Below are 18,503 nucleotides of genomic sequence, written 5' to 3'. Positions count from 1 at the left end.
TATTTTGCAAGGTACTGGTAACTGACCATAGGTCATTTCCAGACTTTCCTGCGCACTTGGTTTACTTCAGTATTTTTTTACTTTTAAGAGACTTTCAAATACCTCTGCATGTTCTTTGTTAATGTGACACATCCCCTTTGCTGAAGATTGTTCAGTCGTTGTGCGTCATTTGTCTTCTTTCGGGTTATTGAACCGTTCAGCTTTATCACATTCCTTTGAAGGAAAACAGTTAGTAATAAGTCTGAACGGTAAGACCTTCGTGCTACCTATTTGTAGCTGCCAAGTCCTCGTGACAGATAAAAAGCAGCATGTCTCCTTCCTGTCTGTTTTCATTGCCCTCCTCACCTTCATTGATAAGCGCTTTGTGTTTTCAGAGTTCACATTGGCAGTGCACGAGCCAAAGTAATCCAACCCTATGCAAAATAGATAACAGTGTTTACAAAGCCAGGTCTATGCACATTGAAGTTGTCCAGTCTCGGCACTCTTACCGAAAGACAGAAGAGGTTGCTCATGTAAAGATGTCAGTAAAATCGATACCAGGGAACTGTTCACTGTGGAGAAAAAAAGGAATATACAAGGTATATGTGATTTTTTATTAGGACACGTTGAGGAATGTTGCAATGAAAAGAAAACACCGTTAAGCCAGCCTGTTCGGGCTACAAAAACCTTTGACTTTGAACAAGAAAAACTACTGAACAAACATGCAAGAGACGAGGCGCAGCCATCTTTTTGCACATCTGTGTTTGTATGCTTTTTTTATTCAAAAGCACAATGTTTTCTTTTCACTAAAATTAAGATGCATCAAATATATACAGGGCTGCTGTTGTTATGTGGCTATGGAGTATCAAATTATGCAGTAAAACTGACTAAATTATGCCAGTAGAAAAGTACAATTATGCGGCAGTTTAAGGCAAATAATCTGGTATTTTATTTGAAGAAAGAAAACAAATGCATCATGCTACGTGGCATTATGTTCTTGATGTTTTAACGTTTTCAAATAAATTGATATAGAGGGATCCGATGCAAACTAATACATTGGATTAGCCGCTGTATTAACCCACTGCTTTCTTATTATAAAAGCAAGTCCTTAAAAACTTCGCAAGCTCACACTTCTTGTCATAAAATATGTCTCATTCAAGTGATGTGCTAGACTTGGCTTTTTCAGCGGGTTTAGCCCCAGACTTTTTGCTTTTTGTCCTCCTGTTTTTGATCCTGTGTTTGTAGCCAATAGGACTCTGGGCACTTTGCCACTGCTGATCAGTGCTAAAGTGCATATGCTCTCTTGGTAAATTCTGTTTCTGGATTGGTATTTCCATGATTGGCTATTTGATTTACTGCTAAGTCCCTAGAACAGTGCACTGTGTGTGCCCAGAGCCTGTAACTCAAATGCTACTAGTGAGCCTGCAGCACTGATTGTGCCAAACCCAGTAAGTAGCCCTGAAGAGGTATCTCAGACATGCCACTGCAGTGTCTGCGCGCTGTTTTAAACTGCCATGTCAACCTGGCAAGTGCACCCACTTCCCTTATATGTAAGGCACCCCTATGGTAGGCCCAAGGTATCCCCATGGGGCAGGGTGCGCTGTATGTGAAAGGTAGGACTTGTACTGGTGTGTGTGACATATCCTGATAGTGAAATACTGCCAATTTCATTTTTCACTATTGAAAGGCTATCAGTCCCATAGGATAGAACGGGAGATACTTTGTAACATTTTACAAGTATAACTTCCCAATCGGACAAGAAAGAGGAATAAAGATTAGGCTCTCTGTACTCATAATTTAATAACACACCTTTTTTAAAGATGGTTTTCAAATTGTGTGTTTAAAGATGGCACTTTTAGAAAGTAATCATTTTCCTGTTTAACCATTCTGTGTTCCTCTGCCTGTTTGTGGATTGAATTTCTGGTGTTAGAGTGACAGGGGCTGGGGGTGTGCATTCACTGTAGACAGCCACTGGGGGTGTTGAGGTGTACCGGGCCCTTCCTGGATGACTCAGAGCTGAGCAGAATGGGGCTTGGCTGCATTTAGAGTAGTGGGGGGAGTTTTCCTTGCACTTGAATAGGCCTGGCTCCCTTGCACAATGCTATCTCCACCTCCTGTGGTCATTCTGTACCACTGAGGATAGAATTGGTTTGGACTGGGTTCAGAGATCCTTGCACAAAAAGAATGCAGACAAAATGGGGTATACGTAGTGGATCTTAAACCCCAGAATTTTAGATCACTTTTGGACTCAAGAGGAAACTTTGCCAAGGAGAAGAGCTGGAGAGCTGTGAGGAGGAGTACTGCCTCTTTGCTGTGTACTGTTTGGGGTTGGCCTGCATCTGCTGCTTCTGCCAAGGAGAGGACAAAGACTGGAACTTTGCTTTGAACTTGCTTGAAGAAAAATCTCCTAGGGTCTGTGTGTGCTGGCCACCTGTTCTGAAGTCTCAGGGACAAAGGCTTCACCCCCTGCTCCCCCGAATTCTATTGCTGAGAGTTCTGACCTTCCAGTAGGTGCCTATTCCAGTTTTGGGCCTCTGGAGGTTGTTCCTGCTGTTGGGAGCTGGAAGCAACTTAAAAGAAACAAGAAAACCTGTCTCTGATGCTGTCAGCAATGCAGCTGTGACGCCATGACCGGCACCAAGGCCAGGGGCACTGCTCATGAAGTGCAGGGTGCACTGCCCAATCTGCACCAAAGATACTTTATTTTTCTAAACTGGTGTGGTGTCCATTTGTGTTGTTATCACTGCATTACTCTGTGTTTTGAGTACAAATACTTTACACATTGCCTTTGGAATAAGCTTGTCTGCTCATGCCAAGCTACCAAGGGTATGAGCAGAGGTTATCTAAAGTGTGTATCACCCTTATCTGGACTAGAAGCAAGTGCCCCTATTTGGACAAAGGTACCTACCTCTGCCAACTAGAGACCCCAATTCCTAACATGATGTATCTCAGTTACATATTAAATCGTGTTTTAGATTTATGTTTGCCTTGTGTTCACAATAACGGGTTTGTGGAACCTGATCTTTCTATGAAGAAATAGGCTTGCACAATACTATTGCACATTCATATTTATTACATGCATGTTTCCCTACCAGGCAGTTCAGCAATCAAGATAACATTCCAGGTAAGCCTTTGGAGGCTAACTGCTTCATATATGAATAATTTAATCATGTTTGATATAGGTATGGAATTTCGGGGATGGTAAAAGTGATTGCAAACATTGAATTGTGGATTCCATGTTTAATCTGAGGCAAAAATGTTTCTGAGTGCGGGAGGTTCTATTTATAAATGTATCTACTGAACTGTGCGTGGGTGAATTAAAAATCATAATTTATGTCAAAGACAGTACAAAAGAGCCACATAGATGACGAGTAGCAAACTACAATAAAGAATGACCCATACAAATCCTAAAAAAAAAGGAGGGGATTGTCACAACAATTTGTGGAATGACATTTGTGGAATAAAGAAAACACCTTTGATCTGGCTGCAGAGTGTCACAGATCTGAGACCTTCTGGATGCCCTCCAAAATCAAAATAAAACCATAAGCTGGGGCACCATGATTGAAAACATCTCTGGCAAGGAAGGAAAGCCATCTTGAAACCCGTGGAAATGTTCATCTGCACAGAGAATGCCACTGACAAAGCAACAGAACTGGAGGAAGGTGCACACCTTCTGGGAGGAATGTACATTACCATGTTACACATAGGACGGAGAGTCAACTTGCAGAGAAATCCTTAAACAGGAGGATGAGTCCACAGAGCTAAGAACCACTTTTCCTCTTTTGGCACTAAATTCTACCTTCAGATAAAGTGGAAGAGCAAATGGAAACAGGGCAGTGCACTATACATTCTATGCCACAACTGGGAAAATTCACCTTATCGCCTGCTGCATCAAACCTGCGCATAGAATACTAGATTGGGTAGGCATCTCGGATTGCATTGCTTTAAAAATCCAGGGGCATATCTATCAAACTTTTACACAGCGTAGCAAGCCACCTTACTGAAAGGGAAAGAGCAGGAATGAGCAGGATTTAACATTATACGGCACATTCCTGTCCTTTCATTGCACTGGTGCTCTTTTGGCTGCCTAGCACCCATGCAGGCACCCTTGCGCCATGGTGCAAGGGTGCCTGTGTTGCAGGCAGGATTGTTTTTGTGCAGGAAGAGAAACCTTCCTGCACAGAAACAATCATTGGAGGCATTTTCCTCTTTCTGAGTGTGCAGCACACTCGGAAAGAGAAAACAACTAGGAGAAATAAAGCTATATCACCAAGTTGTGCCCGCCCTGGGTGTAGTATTTTGACGCATTCGCAGATTTACCAGAGTTGGGGAATCAGGGATGTGCCAAAATCCATGGGGGACGTGTGGGAACACCCACACTCCACCCATGAAACACTTCCATGGGGCAGAGTAGGCAATGGCGATTTGAGCTGTTTTGCATTACTCTATATTTATAAAGCCATGCAGGGCCACTCAAGGTGGCCTTGCGTGGCTTTAGAAATCTTACTTTAGTGTTGTGTCACCCTTGCTCCCCTCTTGTGTGGTGCAAGGGAAAAGCAAAACACACCGAAAAATTCGCCCTTCATTACTTTATATTTTAAAGCTTTTATCAGTGCACCTGAGTTATAGTTCTGCCAAAGTCATTCAGTATATTTATTCCCAAGACGTATGCAATAGCAAGATTAAAACCATACTGGTGGTCCATAAAAATAACATAATTTCACAGAGTAAATGTTCTTTTTCAGTACTTGCTCTATTGTTGTAGAATTTCTCTTTTGATTCCCATCAATTTATCAGCCACATTGTTAGTTTCAAGAAAACGCTAATATTTTACCTGATTGGCTGAGAATCAATTTAGACCAGTGCCCAGAGACCTCTTTGGGGCTGTGTGCTGTACAAATGTTGTCAGTCAGTCATTTAAACTGCTGAGTTACACCTGTCGCACGTGCCCGACATGTTGTACTTTACCTGAAATTTAGAGAAGATAAGGAGAAAAAGCCTGCTGTTGAAGTATCTCTGCTTGCTTGAGGAATGTCAGATGACTTGAGTCCTACTTCCTCTTGAATCAAAAGGTGTGGAGGTTGTTCACAAAGGTCAGGGAATCTGGCCTTCTGAAGTCCTCAGTGAGACAAAAATTAAGAGAGCACTTTGAAATTAAGGCTGGACCTCTTGCAGATGAGTTTGTTTGTGGCTTACAACTGCGGCCTGACTACCCCAGAGAAACCCCTGAAAGACTAGAGGGGATTGCAGTATCCAGGACTTCAAAAAATACTTTTTTTACTGCAAGTTTTTAAAGCATGACGTTTGCTTTCAACAGTGTTTGGAAACAGAGACTTGTGCTGCAACAAGTGAATAAGGAATACGATTTTTGGACAGAAGGCATTTTGCAGACCTCTTTTAATACCATTCTCACTGCTAGTAACAAATGCACTGCTTCCCTCTAGTGGTCAACTTTGAAAAAAACAGTTCATAGTATAACATATACTTGCATCCAGGTTTAGAGCTAGCCAGAGATGGTACTCTGCACCAAATGTGGTGGAGCACCCTCTCTACCAATCTGAGGGTCCACATATTCTATTTGCAGTTGGGTGGAGCATCACTTTTCCAATGGTGGTGACCCCGCTAGCCCTGCTATTGGAGACCCAACACAGATGACTTGCTGGAGTGGAGGTCATCAGTGTAAGTACATCAGACTGTCCACCCTACTTAGAGATCCTGGTAGGCCCGATCTGGAAAAAACTGAAAATGGATCTTCACACCCTTGGTGAACACTCTCATTTTTGGAGTTAGTTTTTGGAACACAAAGCATTCACTGAGCGGCCGCGTGAAGCAATGTTGTTGGAGGCAAACTTTCTGTGCCTTCCCAGCAGCTGCTTTGTTGCCTACTCCTTTTAAGGCAAAGAGATCTCTGCAGGGCAGATAAAGATCTCAACATTTTGTGAGGGGTTGTCAGGCCAGGATGGAGAAGGTAATTGTAGGAAAGTAGGATCTCCTTCTTATGGTTATCCCCACATTTTGCTAAATGTGATACTGTTTTTGACTAGTCTGACTTGGATCCTGCTAATTAGGACCCCAGTCTATCTGCTTTCACCTTAAACTTTTATGTTATGTACTTAGGTACACTCCAGGTTGGATACTGGGGTACCCTTGTCAGTCCCTAGTATATGCTACCCATGTACCCATGGCATAGGTACCCCAGAGGCCTCCCTTGGGCTGATGCATGTATTATGCCATCCATGAGAGGCCATGGAAAATAGAACCTACAGGTCTGCCATTGCAGCATGTGTAAAGTGGTGCATGCACAGCTGAAACTAACCGTATTGAGTTTTGGTGTCAAACATGTTGAAATCATTCTCCACACCGCTAACCGGTATGGGAGGTATGATTCCACCCCTCAGAAGAGAGCTTAGTGGGGTCACTGGTGTTCCCGGTACCAGCCTTCTAGTCCCAGTCAGCACAAAATAGTTACTGCCGACCAGAGACACACTCAAGCAGGGGAAGGCAGAACAATAGGCATCTTGTCACAGGGAGGTGTGACCACCTCCCAGACAGGATTTAGTGTATTAGGGCAGGGTGGGTGTGCTTGCCAGCGATTGAAAGTCTGCATGAGGGGCACATTTGGTGTCCCTGTGCATAGTCCAGTTCAAAGCAGTCCTGGGAGCTGTTGGCTCCTGCTGTAGCGCCAAACTGGATAAAGGACATGGAAGTAACCTCCCCACTGTCCAGACCGTCCCCTGGGAGGGTCCCCTGAATCTTGCCAACCCTCTTTCGTGGGTATTTAAGGGCTTACCTGGCTGTAGGACCTCAAATTCTACATGGACAAGATTCTGAACCAGAAACCACTAAGCTTCAACCGTCTGGACACTCTGGACTTCGCCGGACTTCGTTTGGGTCCAACTTCGTCTCTCACTCAGTCTCCTGCATCCTCTGTGCCTGTGCACAATACAGGATCTGTGCAGGACCTGTAGAGCATCAAGGATAACCAAAGATATCTCCCTTGGAGTGAAGGAGTGCCTTCCCTGCATCTGCAGGCACCGCAACACTGCTGTCCGGTCTGCTGACTCTGAGCTCCTCCGGACTCTGAACGCTTCAGCAACACAGGATCTTGGTTTCTGCATCCCTTGAGGCCCGAGCTGTCCTCTCACCAAGTTTGAGGTCAGAATCCCTCGTGGGGGCTGCAATACCCGAACCCCTGTGCACCGCGTACATTTACAAGTGCATATGCTTGTTGGCATTTCCCAAACAAGTGCATTGTAGCTCCATATCCTACCAAGAACTTCAACCTCCTTGCACCGAGTGCCCTGAGGGCTGTTGTTTGATGAAATTGCTCGAGCTCCTCTTGCAACTCCAGTGCCTCTGGCCTGTGGGTCCACTTGAGGATCAACTTTGCTTTTCTTGGGCTCCTCTAAATGCTTCAGGCATGCCCTGACTCCCCTTGCTGTGTTGAGTCTCCTGGACCTTGATGGTCTGAACCGTACACATCCTTGACCTTCCGTGTGGGTTGCTGTTGCCAAGGCTTGGTGGTGCTCCCGCCAGACACCGACCCCTCAGTACTCAACATCCTTTGTGGGACAGCTAGTATCCAGCTCCTGGTCATCATCGACATCTCCTGGTCCCTGTAGCTTCAGAGTCAAGAACTCCATCAACACACCTGAAGCACCCGACATCGGTGGGCATTCGTCTACCGAGCCCCTGGTCACTCCTGAGTGACACAGACTCTGTGCTCTCTGCTTTTAGGTACTCTTCGACAAGAATCCACCTTTGGATTCCAATGGACACTTTCCTTCCTTCCAGCAGCGACTCTTCTTTGAAATCCTCCATTGGGTTTGATGGCGGTTTCCAATGCCACTTCTGACCTAGGCACCCGGCTCCCCTGGGCTAGGTAACTTGGGTACCCCGGTATCCACGGGTTTGGTGGCTCTCCAACCTTCTGTCTTCCATGGGGATCCTTCAAAGTCTACTGGGAAGGGTCCTTAAACTCTAAAACTTCAACTGCGACTTTCACATAGAGTTGTACGGAGCACGCAGTCATGTTCCCACACTGCACCTGCCCTCCGTGGGGTCCCTATCTACTCACCTTGCATGGTTCCTTGGGGTCCCAGCAATTCTGCGTCCTCTCGACACTGTCCTGACTCGAGTCGTGGTTCTTTTTCCACATACTTAGTATATGTTTTGGCCCCCCTGTGTATTAGTGCTAATTACTGTCATTTCTGTGCTTAAGTATTGTGTGTGTTGTGATGATCTCAATGTAGGAGATACTGTGTCGTACTAGATAGTGTTATATTAATAAATACATATTTTTATAACTACTGTTTGGTTCTCCTTTCATTTAACCAATACTATGAGGTTACATTCTGGTAAAACAAGCTGCTTAACATTTCCTTCAAGACTGAGCCTGAAGGCTGCTCTCCACAGCTACCAGTTGGATAGCTTTCTAAGGTTATCTTTGACCTCTTAAATCACCATAAGGGTTGTTTTGGACTGATGCAAGGTGCCCAAACTGGAATGGCATGGTGAGCAAAAAAACTATGGCTTTAGGCCCAGATCTCTGTACTGGGGTGAATGTATGACATTGTTCTGCATTCTGTCCATCAATAGTTCTCTTTTGCATTTGTCACCCCGAGTGGGACGGTAATGCTCAGACGTGAGTCCCGTGCTCTCCATGCCACTGGAATCAAGCTATCCTGGCTGAAGAGGGGTGAAACTCCGAAACCGGTCCTAGGATGCTTGTTGCCAGACCAGGGAGGACCTGGCCTGGCAGTTCGGGATGGACAGTTCCCATTGGGCACAGGGTCAAGACTGATTAGCATATGGCTGGGTCCAAACTGCAATCGCATGGTGAGCAAAAAAATGATGGATTTAGGTCCAGATCTCTGTACTTGGGTGAATGTATGACATTGTTCTGCATTCTGTCCATCAATAGTTCTTTTTGCACTTTAATTAGTGGACAGCATATCCCAGGCCAACTTTTTGCAATAATTACCTCCTTGGGGTGGCCATCAACTATACTTAAAATCAGGTCCTTAGAGAACCTTATTTTCTTGTCAATGGCACTATGTATCTTCTTTTACAATTTAAACCTCTTGACCGTTGTTTTAGTCATGATATATTTGGCTACTTACTATATCGGTTTAGTTATATTAGCTCTTTTATTTCTTAACTATAATGTTGTTTTGGTGCTGCTAAATTATTTTACATGCATTTTCCATCACACAAGTCTGTGACTTGAACCCTGGCTATAGGCTAAGCACAGATTTCATCATTGAAACCTGACTTTGTCCATCAGGCACTGAATTATTTAACGTTGTGCAAAATCTTATACTGCTCTCCACCCCTGTTAATTCTCTAGTTTCCTAGGGTGTATTAGGAAGGGTCTGTATGATAGGTCATGGTATGGGGTCGAGATGAGTCTACAATGCTGTATTAGCTCCTAATTAACACCTGATCTCCCTATTGTACTCTTGCTCTGTGGTACCTCCTGTGCCAGTCTGCCATGGTCACTCATAGTCTGAAATAGTTAGCATTAACTCTGTTTCCAGTGTTGAATGTTGTTTTGGACTAAATTCCTGTGCCACTAACTAGACACTCAAGTTTCTGCATTGTATATACTGTTTTCTTTGCTACATTATGAGTTATGTATTCATTATTTTAAAAACTGTAATGTGTCATATTTTTGTTTGCTTTTCTCGTATACCTCCCCACAGCACTCGTTAGAACCTAACTGATATAACTCCCGAAATGCGTCCAGCACAGGCCAGTCTTGGTAAATAGACAGTTTTCACCATGCAACAAGCCATAACAAAATTTGTAAAACCTAAGCTATTCTACACTGCCACCCAATCAGTACTCAGTGAAAAGACTTTACTGCATACAACCAACATGCACCTGCTAATCCTCATCCAGATATCACCAAACACTCAAAAGGACTTCCCACTCTAATAGTGACCAACAGTGTGACAACTTTCAAATGACACCTATAATATGATGTTCAGTAAGTCCTTCAGTTGGCAAAGAGATTATAGCTTCATCCTTCAACACACTTAGATCCAATCATGCTTGAGTGGGTGGAAGGAAAATATGAATGACAGAACAGCTGATTAATGGATAAAGTGTGGCTTAAAATGTCTATAGTAGCTATGTAATACTCATTATTTTAGTAATATGAAACTGGCCTGGCTAATACAGACTTTATAAAAGCCTATTGCTGCCACCTCTTGCCACTTACCTTGGGAAAAGAAAGAGAGAAACAAAGAAAGAAAGAAAGAAAGAAAGAAAGAAAGAAAGAAAGAAACAAACAAACAAACAAAGAGAAATAATGAAGAAAATAAACAAGGGAAGAGGAAGGCAAGAAAAAAGAAGCAAAGTAAAAGAAGAAATATGCAAGAAGGAAGGAAATAAAGAAAGTGGAAAGAAGGAAAAAAGAAGCAAAGGAAAGAAAGTGGAAAGAAGAGGAATGAAAGGAAGGTTGGTGGGGGAGGTTCGCAGTAGCTCAAATAGATCCCAGTGTAGTGGGATGGATAGAGGGTCCCATGTCCCTTTACTAGGTAGGAGCAGAGGTGGGGGTGGGCAGAGGCCCAGGTTGCCCAACACCCAGTCTCAGGGCCTGGATGGTTCCCAGTGGGAGCTCCTGGAGGGGGGCCTAGTCTGTACCGGGAGACCATACATTAAGGGGAACCCCATAGTGTGAGAAGAACTGGAGGCGGCTGTCACAAGCATCCCACCAGTTCTAGTGTCTTGCAGTCCCACTCCGGAAAGGAGGGCAGAAGTCCAGATGGAGGGATGAGAGGGGGAGACAGTCACCAGTGGGAGGACCAGTGGGTTAGGGGTTGCCAGCCCTGATGCAAGAGCAACCTAGGACTGACCCTGGTGAGGCTAACTCTGGCTTAGGGGGCTCCATACGCTGTCAGATGGACTGGGTAAGGAAACCATTACCAGGCAGCCTCTTGCACAACACTTATGGTAAGTTTTTCCTTTGGGGGGGTGGGGTTACTCCCCTGGAAGTCCTGGCTTGCCAGGCACATGCTGAGACTAATGGTACAGACCCCGGGTTGTGGGACCAGTTGTAGGTTAGCATCCCATAACTGGTGGGAGAATTGTGCGGGACACTTGCCACAAGCACCCTGACAGTCATGAAGTCTGGGGGTACCTCTTCACAGTGGAAGGTAAAGGACCCCAGAGCAGAGGACAGGGTGTGGGAGAACACAGACCGGTCTCCTGTTCAGCCTCAGGTTACAGACCCTGAACTGGTGTGAGGGGGAGTGGATAAAAGGTGCCAGTCCCCTGCGGCTACCATCCCCCATTCTGAGAAACCACAGAGGTTAGAGAGCCCTGAAAGGCTTGGGGCCTGGCTCTCGTCACTGACAGCTGTCTGTGGCCACTGTAGGATACTGTCCTAGTGGACAGAGTTGCCCTTGAGTTGGGGACAAGAGTCACACCACGGGAGCGAAATGACAAGCACCACTGTGTTGGCCTTGGTGGTATTGTCTGCCTACTCGTAGAGATCTGTGAGCAAGGTAAGGTTAGGCGCTGCACAGATGGGATCCACCGGTGAGGAGAAAGATTACCCAAGGGCTACCTTATCTTCAGGACTGTAGAGATTTCAAGATGATAGGGGACACCTCTATGTGGTCCAATTGGTTTTGGGATGTTAAAAATGACTTCACACTCATGTTGAACACCCTGACACAGTCTTTGCAATCTGGAGCAAGAAACGGTTACTTGATACAAGTGCAGTGATCCTTTCACTACATGGCTGCTTGCTGTGAAGCAGACCGCCGCAGGTTGCCAATATGTAGTGATGGCGGCGGGGACGACTAAGGCCATTACTTGCCTCTACCGCCGCCTGTCGATGGAGGGCTTGCACCCTCTGGGCGCCCTGAGGGAGAAGTGGGAAACGGACCTTGAGAAAGCGATCCCCGAGTCCACGTGGTCCACGCTGGTGCGGAGGGCCTGGAAGGGAACAAGGAATGCCCGGTTCCAGTTAGTCCAGTTTTTTACGTTACACAGGGCGTATCTGACGCCGGCCAAGATCTTGCAATATTTCGGGGGGGTACACTCTCAGTGTCCGCGGTGTGGGGGAGAGGGGGCAGACTTTCGACACATGTTTTGGTCCTGTACGCAGTTGGGTTGATGTTGTGGATTGTTGAACCAGTGACGGACCGCTCCATAGCCCCGGAAATGGGGGCTTGTTTGTTGCTTTGGTTTCCTCACACCCGCCGTACGAAGGTCACTAGCAAGTTTTATGATCTGGGGTTGATAATGGCCAAGAGGGAACTGACTATGCACTGGAAATCCCGGGGGGGCCTAGCTTCTTGCGGTGGAGGGTGGCGTTTGCGCGATGGGCGGGGGCTGAGGGTACGCTCCGGGTACAATTGGCCCTTCGGAGGGACGATGAGAAGGCACTAGCGACGGCCCGAGCATTGGAAGCGTTGGTGGTGGAACTTCAGGGGTTGATGTCTGATGCTGGGGAAGGGGAGAGCACATCTGATGGGTAGGAGGTAGCGGGGGAAGGGCGGTGGGTCCTGGGCGCATACACCTTGGGTCGGCATGAGGGAAGGCTCTGTTTGCTTAGGGAGAGGTTGGGCTCCTGTACATAATTTATTAGGGAGGAGGGGCACTTCAGAAGAGGGGTAGGTGACGGGGGCACACTGACATGGGGTGGGGGAGGGGGGGAAGGGGACTGTGTGGGAAGGATGTTCCTTCTCCTGGATATTTGATATTGATGATAAATGTGCGGTACTCCTGGGACGGGTGGAGGTCGTGGGATGTGTGTTGAAGTTGTTGATTTGGAAAACAATCTTCAGTTAAGTTGTAATGTCAAGTTTTGACATATTGAAATGTCCAGAAACGTACATATTAGTGTTGTAATAATTCTCTTGTTTGACATCCGTACCTGTCATATTATATTGACCTAAGTCCTCAAAGGGAATATTGGGTTGCCCTCTTTTGTCTAAAACTGCATATCCTGATGACCCATCACCAGGCTGATGGGTGTTCCTGAGTTAGAGTGATTGGGGAGTTGTCACTGACACCTGAATAGGGCTGTGCCTGTCCTCACAGAAAACCATGTCCAACCCCCTGTAGACTATCTGGAGCCAGGTAAGGGAAAGACAGGGTTGTGTGCATTGCAAAGACTTTCCTTTGAAGTTTGCCTACTTCAAAGGCTGAAACTTGAATAAGTACTGGCCTTGTGACACCATAACTTCACAACACTTCCAGACTACTTCTAGACTAAGAAGACATTCTGCCAAGAAGAAGAGCTGGAGGAGCTCTCTGGATGGACTACCACTTTGCTGTGGGCTTTATTGTGTTGGCCTGCTGCTTGCTCTTTCTGTCTGGGGCAGAGAAAGAACTGGAATTTGCTTTCTGTTTCCTGCTTGCCAAGGTTCTCCAAGAACTTGTGTGTGCTTGCCTCCTGTTAAGAAGTCTCAGGGCCATCAAAGACGTCTTCTGTAGCCCCTGAACTCCTCTGCCGGGAGTTTTTTTTTGTGTTCAAATATTTTATTGATTTGAGAGAAAAGGCATACAATCAGATATTGCAATACAAACAACGGGACTGAAGTGCAGATCACATATGACATATCAAAGTTTTCATACAGAAATTGTTACGGAGAAGATGATCTCTCTCTGAATACATAAGAACAGTCCAAGTCCAAAAGGACTACAATCCAAACAGTGCCTGAAATATAACTAGAAAGGTCTGCCAGCTTTAGGCACAAAAGTTTTCGTAACCTGTATGAACTGGATTTAATATGTAGATTCAGAACCAAGGAATATGGCATTATTTGTATCACCTGCATACCAAGAAATGCCAAACATGAGAGAGGGTTAGGAGGAGGAGAGCAGGAGAGGGGAGCAATGCGAGGTGGGATATCTGCTTTATGAACATAGTAAGAAATCTAGGGAAAAATACGCAGTAATAGGTTGAGCTAAAAAACCTTGAGAACTTAATTCAATGTATTTATCCAGAGATCGCCATACTATGCTAGAGATTGAGGGTGCAGTACGATTTTTAAATTGTAGCATGCGAGCACCTTGGAGATATGACCCCCTAGCCCACCATGTGTGATAAAATAGATGTTGAATGGATTTCCACTCTGTGAGTATAACTGCAATGGTTAGGAGTAAGCCCTACAGTGGCATATCATTGGCACCCGACAGTGGAGATGGTAAAGCCCATGGACCCACCGTTACCATAGAAACGGATAGGGTTATGGGTATATTAAAGTTTACTGGCACATGCTTCTGTATTGATACCCAGTATAAGTCTAACAACTTGCACCCAAAGAACATGTGTTGGTGTGTACCTGGTTCCTGGTCACAATTCCAGCATTTATTATATCTCATAATTTAAATTTGTACAGATGAGCTGAGGTCCAATTCAAGAAATTTATCCTAAGAAATTTAGATCGAACAAGAGACGGGGCAATTTTATTGTACAAGGAAAGTTTGCCAATCTTATGGCAGTGGTCAGGAGCGATGTGCTGAAAAACCCTCTCATCAATATGCTTGGCCCATTTGGTACAAATAATTGAGCCTTGTAAAGGTTGATGGTCAGAGAGACATTTGTAGATTTTGGAGGTGACATTTCCAGAACGTTGCCAGAGGGCAAGATGTGTAAGAAGGGCCACATTTCTAGACAGGTCAAGTTTAGATATGCTAAACTTGATTATTAGAAAACTATAAAAGTCCAAATTAGAAAGATTGCATTTCCTGGCTAGGGCTGAAAAGGGGAGCAGGTTATTATTATCATAGAAATCTCTCATTAGCCTGATTCCTTTGGAGATCCACAGAGTTGGAACGGTAGGGGCAAGTCAGCATTAATGTTAGTATTGAACCATAATGACACCCATCTTGAGTTATGGATGGACTCCGGAAAGCATTTGTCTAAAATCTTTAATGCACTGGTAGTATCGAAATGAAGGAAGTGAGAGTGTGGTGGGGCGAATATCGACATTGTGAAAAGGGAGGATGTGCGAAAAGGGGAACATAGCTCATGTTCATTATGCATCCATGGTGGGGTGTTTTGTGAGTCTGGAAGAAAACAGACAGCCCCTTGGGCCGGTAGAAAGGCTGACTGATACAAATTCCAAGTTGGGAAATTACATCTCCTATGTATAGCTATCTTCCTGAGGGATTTGTAGGAAATATTCGCTCTCTTGTCATTCCAAAGAAATTTGGAAATGAGTTTATCCAATTCCTGAAAAAATGAGGTGGAAAGTTTTAGAGAAAGCATAGATAAACAAAACAACAATTAGAGTGATCACCATTTTGAGAATTTGGAGACTACCCCACCCGGAAGTAAATTTGGGGACTAGGCAGTCAGGAGATCCCTAACTTTAGCAATAGTGTAAGATTTGCTAAAAAGTAATGCATCAGAGAAATTATTACAGATCCAGATCCCCAGATATTTAAGGTGTGTGGAGTGCCATTTAAGTCCTGAGTCACCTAGATGGGAAGGAAGACAAAGCGGATTTAGAGGAAATACCTCAGTTTTGTCATTATTTAAAGTATATCCAGAAACCTCTGACAACTCACAAATAATGCTGATGATAGATGGGATTGCCACTTCAACATCCTGAGAAAAGATAAGGATGCCATCCGTGTATGCAGCTCTTTTAATGACCAAGGGTGAGAGAGGAAATCCATGTATTTTACCTTGGTGGAGGTCAAAATATGAGGAGGTGGTGCCTTTAATCCTAATGTTTGTTTGGGATTTGCATAGAGTGCCAAAACCACATTAATAAAAGAGACACCCAGGTTATGAGAATCAAGGACCACGTGTAAAAAAAGACCAGGATACTTTGTCAAATGCCTTTTCCGCATCAAGAGTCATCGCCACAGCCAACAGCAAAGAGAGTCGAACTTAATCTAGAATATGACAAAAAGTGTGAATGTTATCTCTCGCAAGGTGCCCTTTGGCAAAAACCATTTGGGAGTTATGGATAAGTTTGGGTATGTAACTTTCTAGAATATTGGCGGATCTTTGTAAAAATGTTGCATCCATATTTAGTAGAGAAATGGGCGGAGTTTTATTAAAATCCAAATGATCCCTGCTCTACTTTGGTATGACCACTATGGTGGCCTCAGCGGCGGTGCCCGAGACCTTGCCATACAGGACAAAGTTATCAAAAGTATTTTTAAAGTACTTGATGATTGAAGATGTAAAAGTTTGATAAAAGGCAATTAGGAAGCTACCCGGGCTAGGCGCTTTCCCTGAGCAGATGTCCTTTATTGCTTTAACAATCTCCTTTGGTTTATTCAAGTGCATCCTTTCTTCTTCAGAAACTGTAAGCATAAGTAGAGAGTAGAGGAACTCTTGGCATTTTGATTTATCGCATGGCGATTGCGGGGTATATTACTTTTTGTAAAATTCTCTAAAGACCTCAAGAATCTTTTGGTTGAGGATTTTTTGTGAACCATCCTTGTCTGTGATGGATGTGAGTAATTTGGGTGTTGATGTTGTTGAATTGAAGAGTGGAGGCCAGTAATTTACCAGCTCTGTCACATAGTAGTATTTGTTTGGATTTTTGGCCATGAACACCGAGGTAGGCTCTTTTACTGTCAATGGAGTTAAAAGTGTATTTTAACTGTTTGATGTCTTGAAATAGAGACTTATTGTTAGAGTGTCTATACAGTTCATCTTTCCTTTTAATTTCATCCCCCAGTGATTGAAGGGTTCTCTTAATTTTGCTGTTTTTTGTACATTCGTTTAAGGATTTAGCTATTTGTAGCACATTTAAACGCATCCCATAATACTATCTGGGAGTTGACAGAATGTTCATTTTCTCTAAAGAAAAGATCAATCTTGTTATTAAGGTCAGCAATGTCAGCTTTGTTCTTTAGAATTTGAGTGTTTAGTGACTCACACCTTCATCAGCAAGACTAAGATTGGACATCGAGATTGAAGCATGATCAGAGACAACTACTGGATGGATCTTTGTGTCTGAAGTGTACTTTAAACGTGAGGCATTGACAAGAAGATAATCAATATAGGAAAAGCTAGAGTTAGGGGAAGAAAAGAATGTGAAGTCACTACCCTTCAGTTTATATAATCTCTATGGATCAAGTAGGTAATGTGAAGAGCAGAGGTTTAGCAGTTGTTTGTGTGCCCTGGGAGTTCTGTACTTGAACACTGAGTATCGATACAAAATAGAATCCAATGGGAGATTGAAATCACCCCCTACTCTTGTTTTGGACACTGCTAATTTTTTAGTAAGTATACTCCAGAAGCTAGGATCTTAGACATTGGGGGCATATATATTCATAACATACAGATCATCAGCCCCATTAGTTAGCCTGGTAAATAGCCATCTCCCATTGGTGTCATGCTGAGCTGTGAATATGGTTCAACCAGAATTCTTAGATATAAGGGTGATAACCCCATTTCTCCTCCCACTAACTTCAGAACAAGTCAAGACTCATCCGTTCCTCATTAGCAGTGCTTCATTGAAGCCTATCTTGGTCTCTTGAAGGAGTAATAAGTCATCGGCTAGCTCCTTGAAATAGCCCATTATTTTGGCTCTTTTAACAGCGTTATTCAACCCCTTGATGTTCAGAGGGATGTATGATGTTACAACGCATGCTTTTACAACGCATGCTGTTACAACGAAATTTTTACAACGCAAATGCAGTGACAACGCAAGTCTTTACAACGCAAGTCTTTACATCGACTTGCACTAGATGGCGTGCTAACATTAAAAAAGTGTAATTTACTATTCTAACTCCAGTCCACGTAACAGTAGGGAAGGTGTTTGGATAGTAAACTACACTATTTTTAATGTTAGCACGCCATCTAGTGCAAGTCGATGTAAAGACTTGCGTTGTAATGGCATGCGTTGTCAATGCAGTTTCGTTGTAATGGTAGTGCGTTGTAAAAGTTGCGTTGTAAAGGTTGTTCCCCATTCAGAGAAACAATGTTCATAGAGGGCTTTGGAGAGGTTTCTGGATAACTGGGTTTTGATGCAGGGGGCTCTAAGTAAGCCTGTGAGGATTTTAGATACAACTGTGGTGAAGCAGATATCCCACTAGAGAGGTATGTGTGAGAAGAAGGGTAAGGGGAATGAAAAGAGCTATGTGAGCTCCAATGTTCTCTGGACAATTCCAGAGAAACGCTAGGCCCCTTACCACCAGAGGGTGTCTGTAAGAGATGTGTGGCATGGAAAAAATGTGGTCTGAACACGGTAGAAAGCTGATGAAAACCAGTACTGTCGTGTAGTTCCTATAAACCTATATAAGATCTGCATGTTTAGACATCATACACTTTAGGATTGATGTCATACTGATTCTAGATACACCTACCGGGTATGTTACCCTGTATACCAACTAGCTCACAGTGCCACTAGAAACCCCTCTTACCAAGGAGAGAATAGTTCTTGGCAACTATCGATCATGACAATCCTGATCCCTCAGCATAGAAGAAACAGTGTACTACTTTTCGCTCAGTCACTCTTTCTCACTTTGTCTCAGAGAGATACACAGAATAAACGGTGGGGACGTTTTTCAATAAGTTTTTATTGAACCAG

This window comes from Triturus cristatus, chromosome 3_2 (assembly GCF_964204655.1).
Source record: "Triturus cristatus chromosome 3_2, aTriCri1.1, whole genome shotgun sequence".
Lineage (NCBI taxonomy): Eukaryota > Metazoa > Chordata > Amphibia > Caudata > Salamandridae > Triturus > Triturus cristatus.
Note: the sequence above shows the minus strand (reverse complement) of the source record.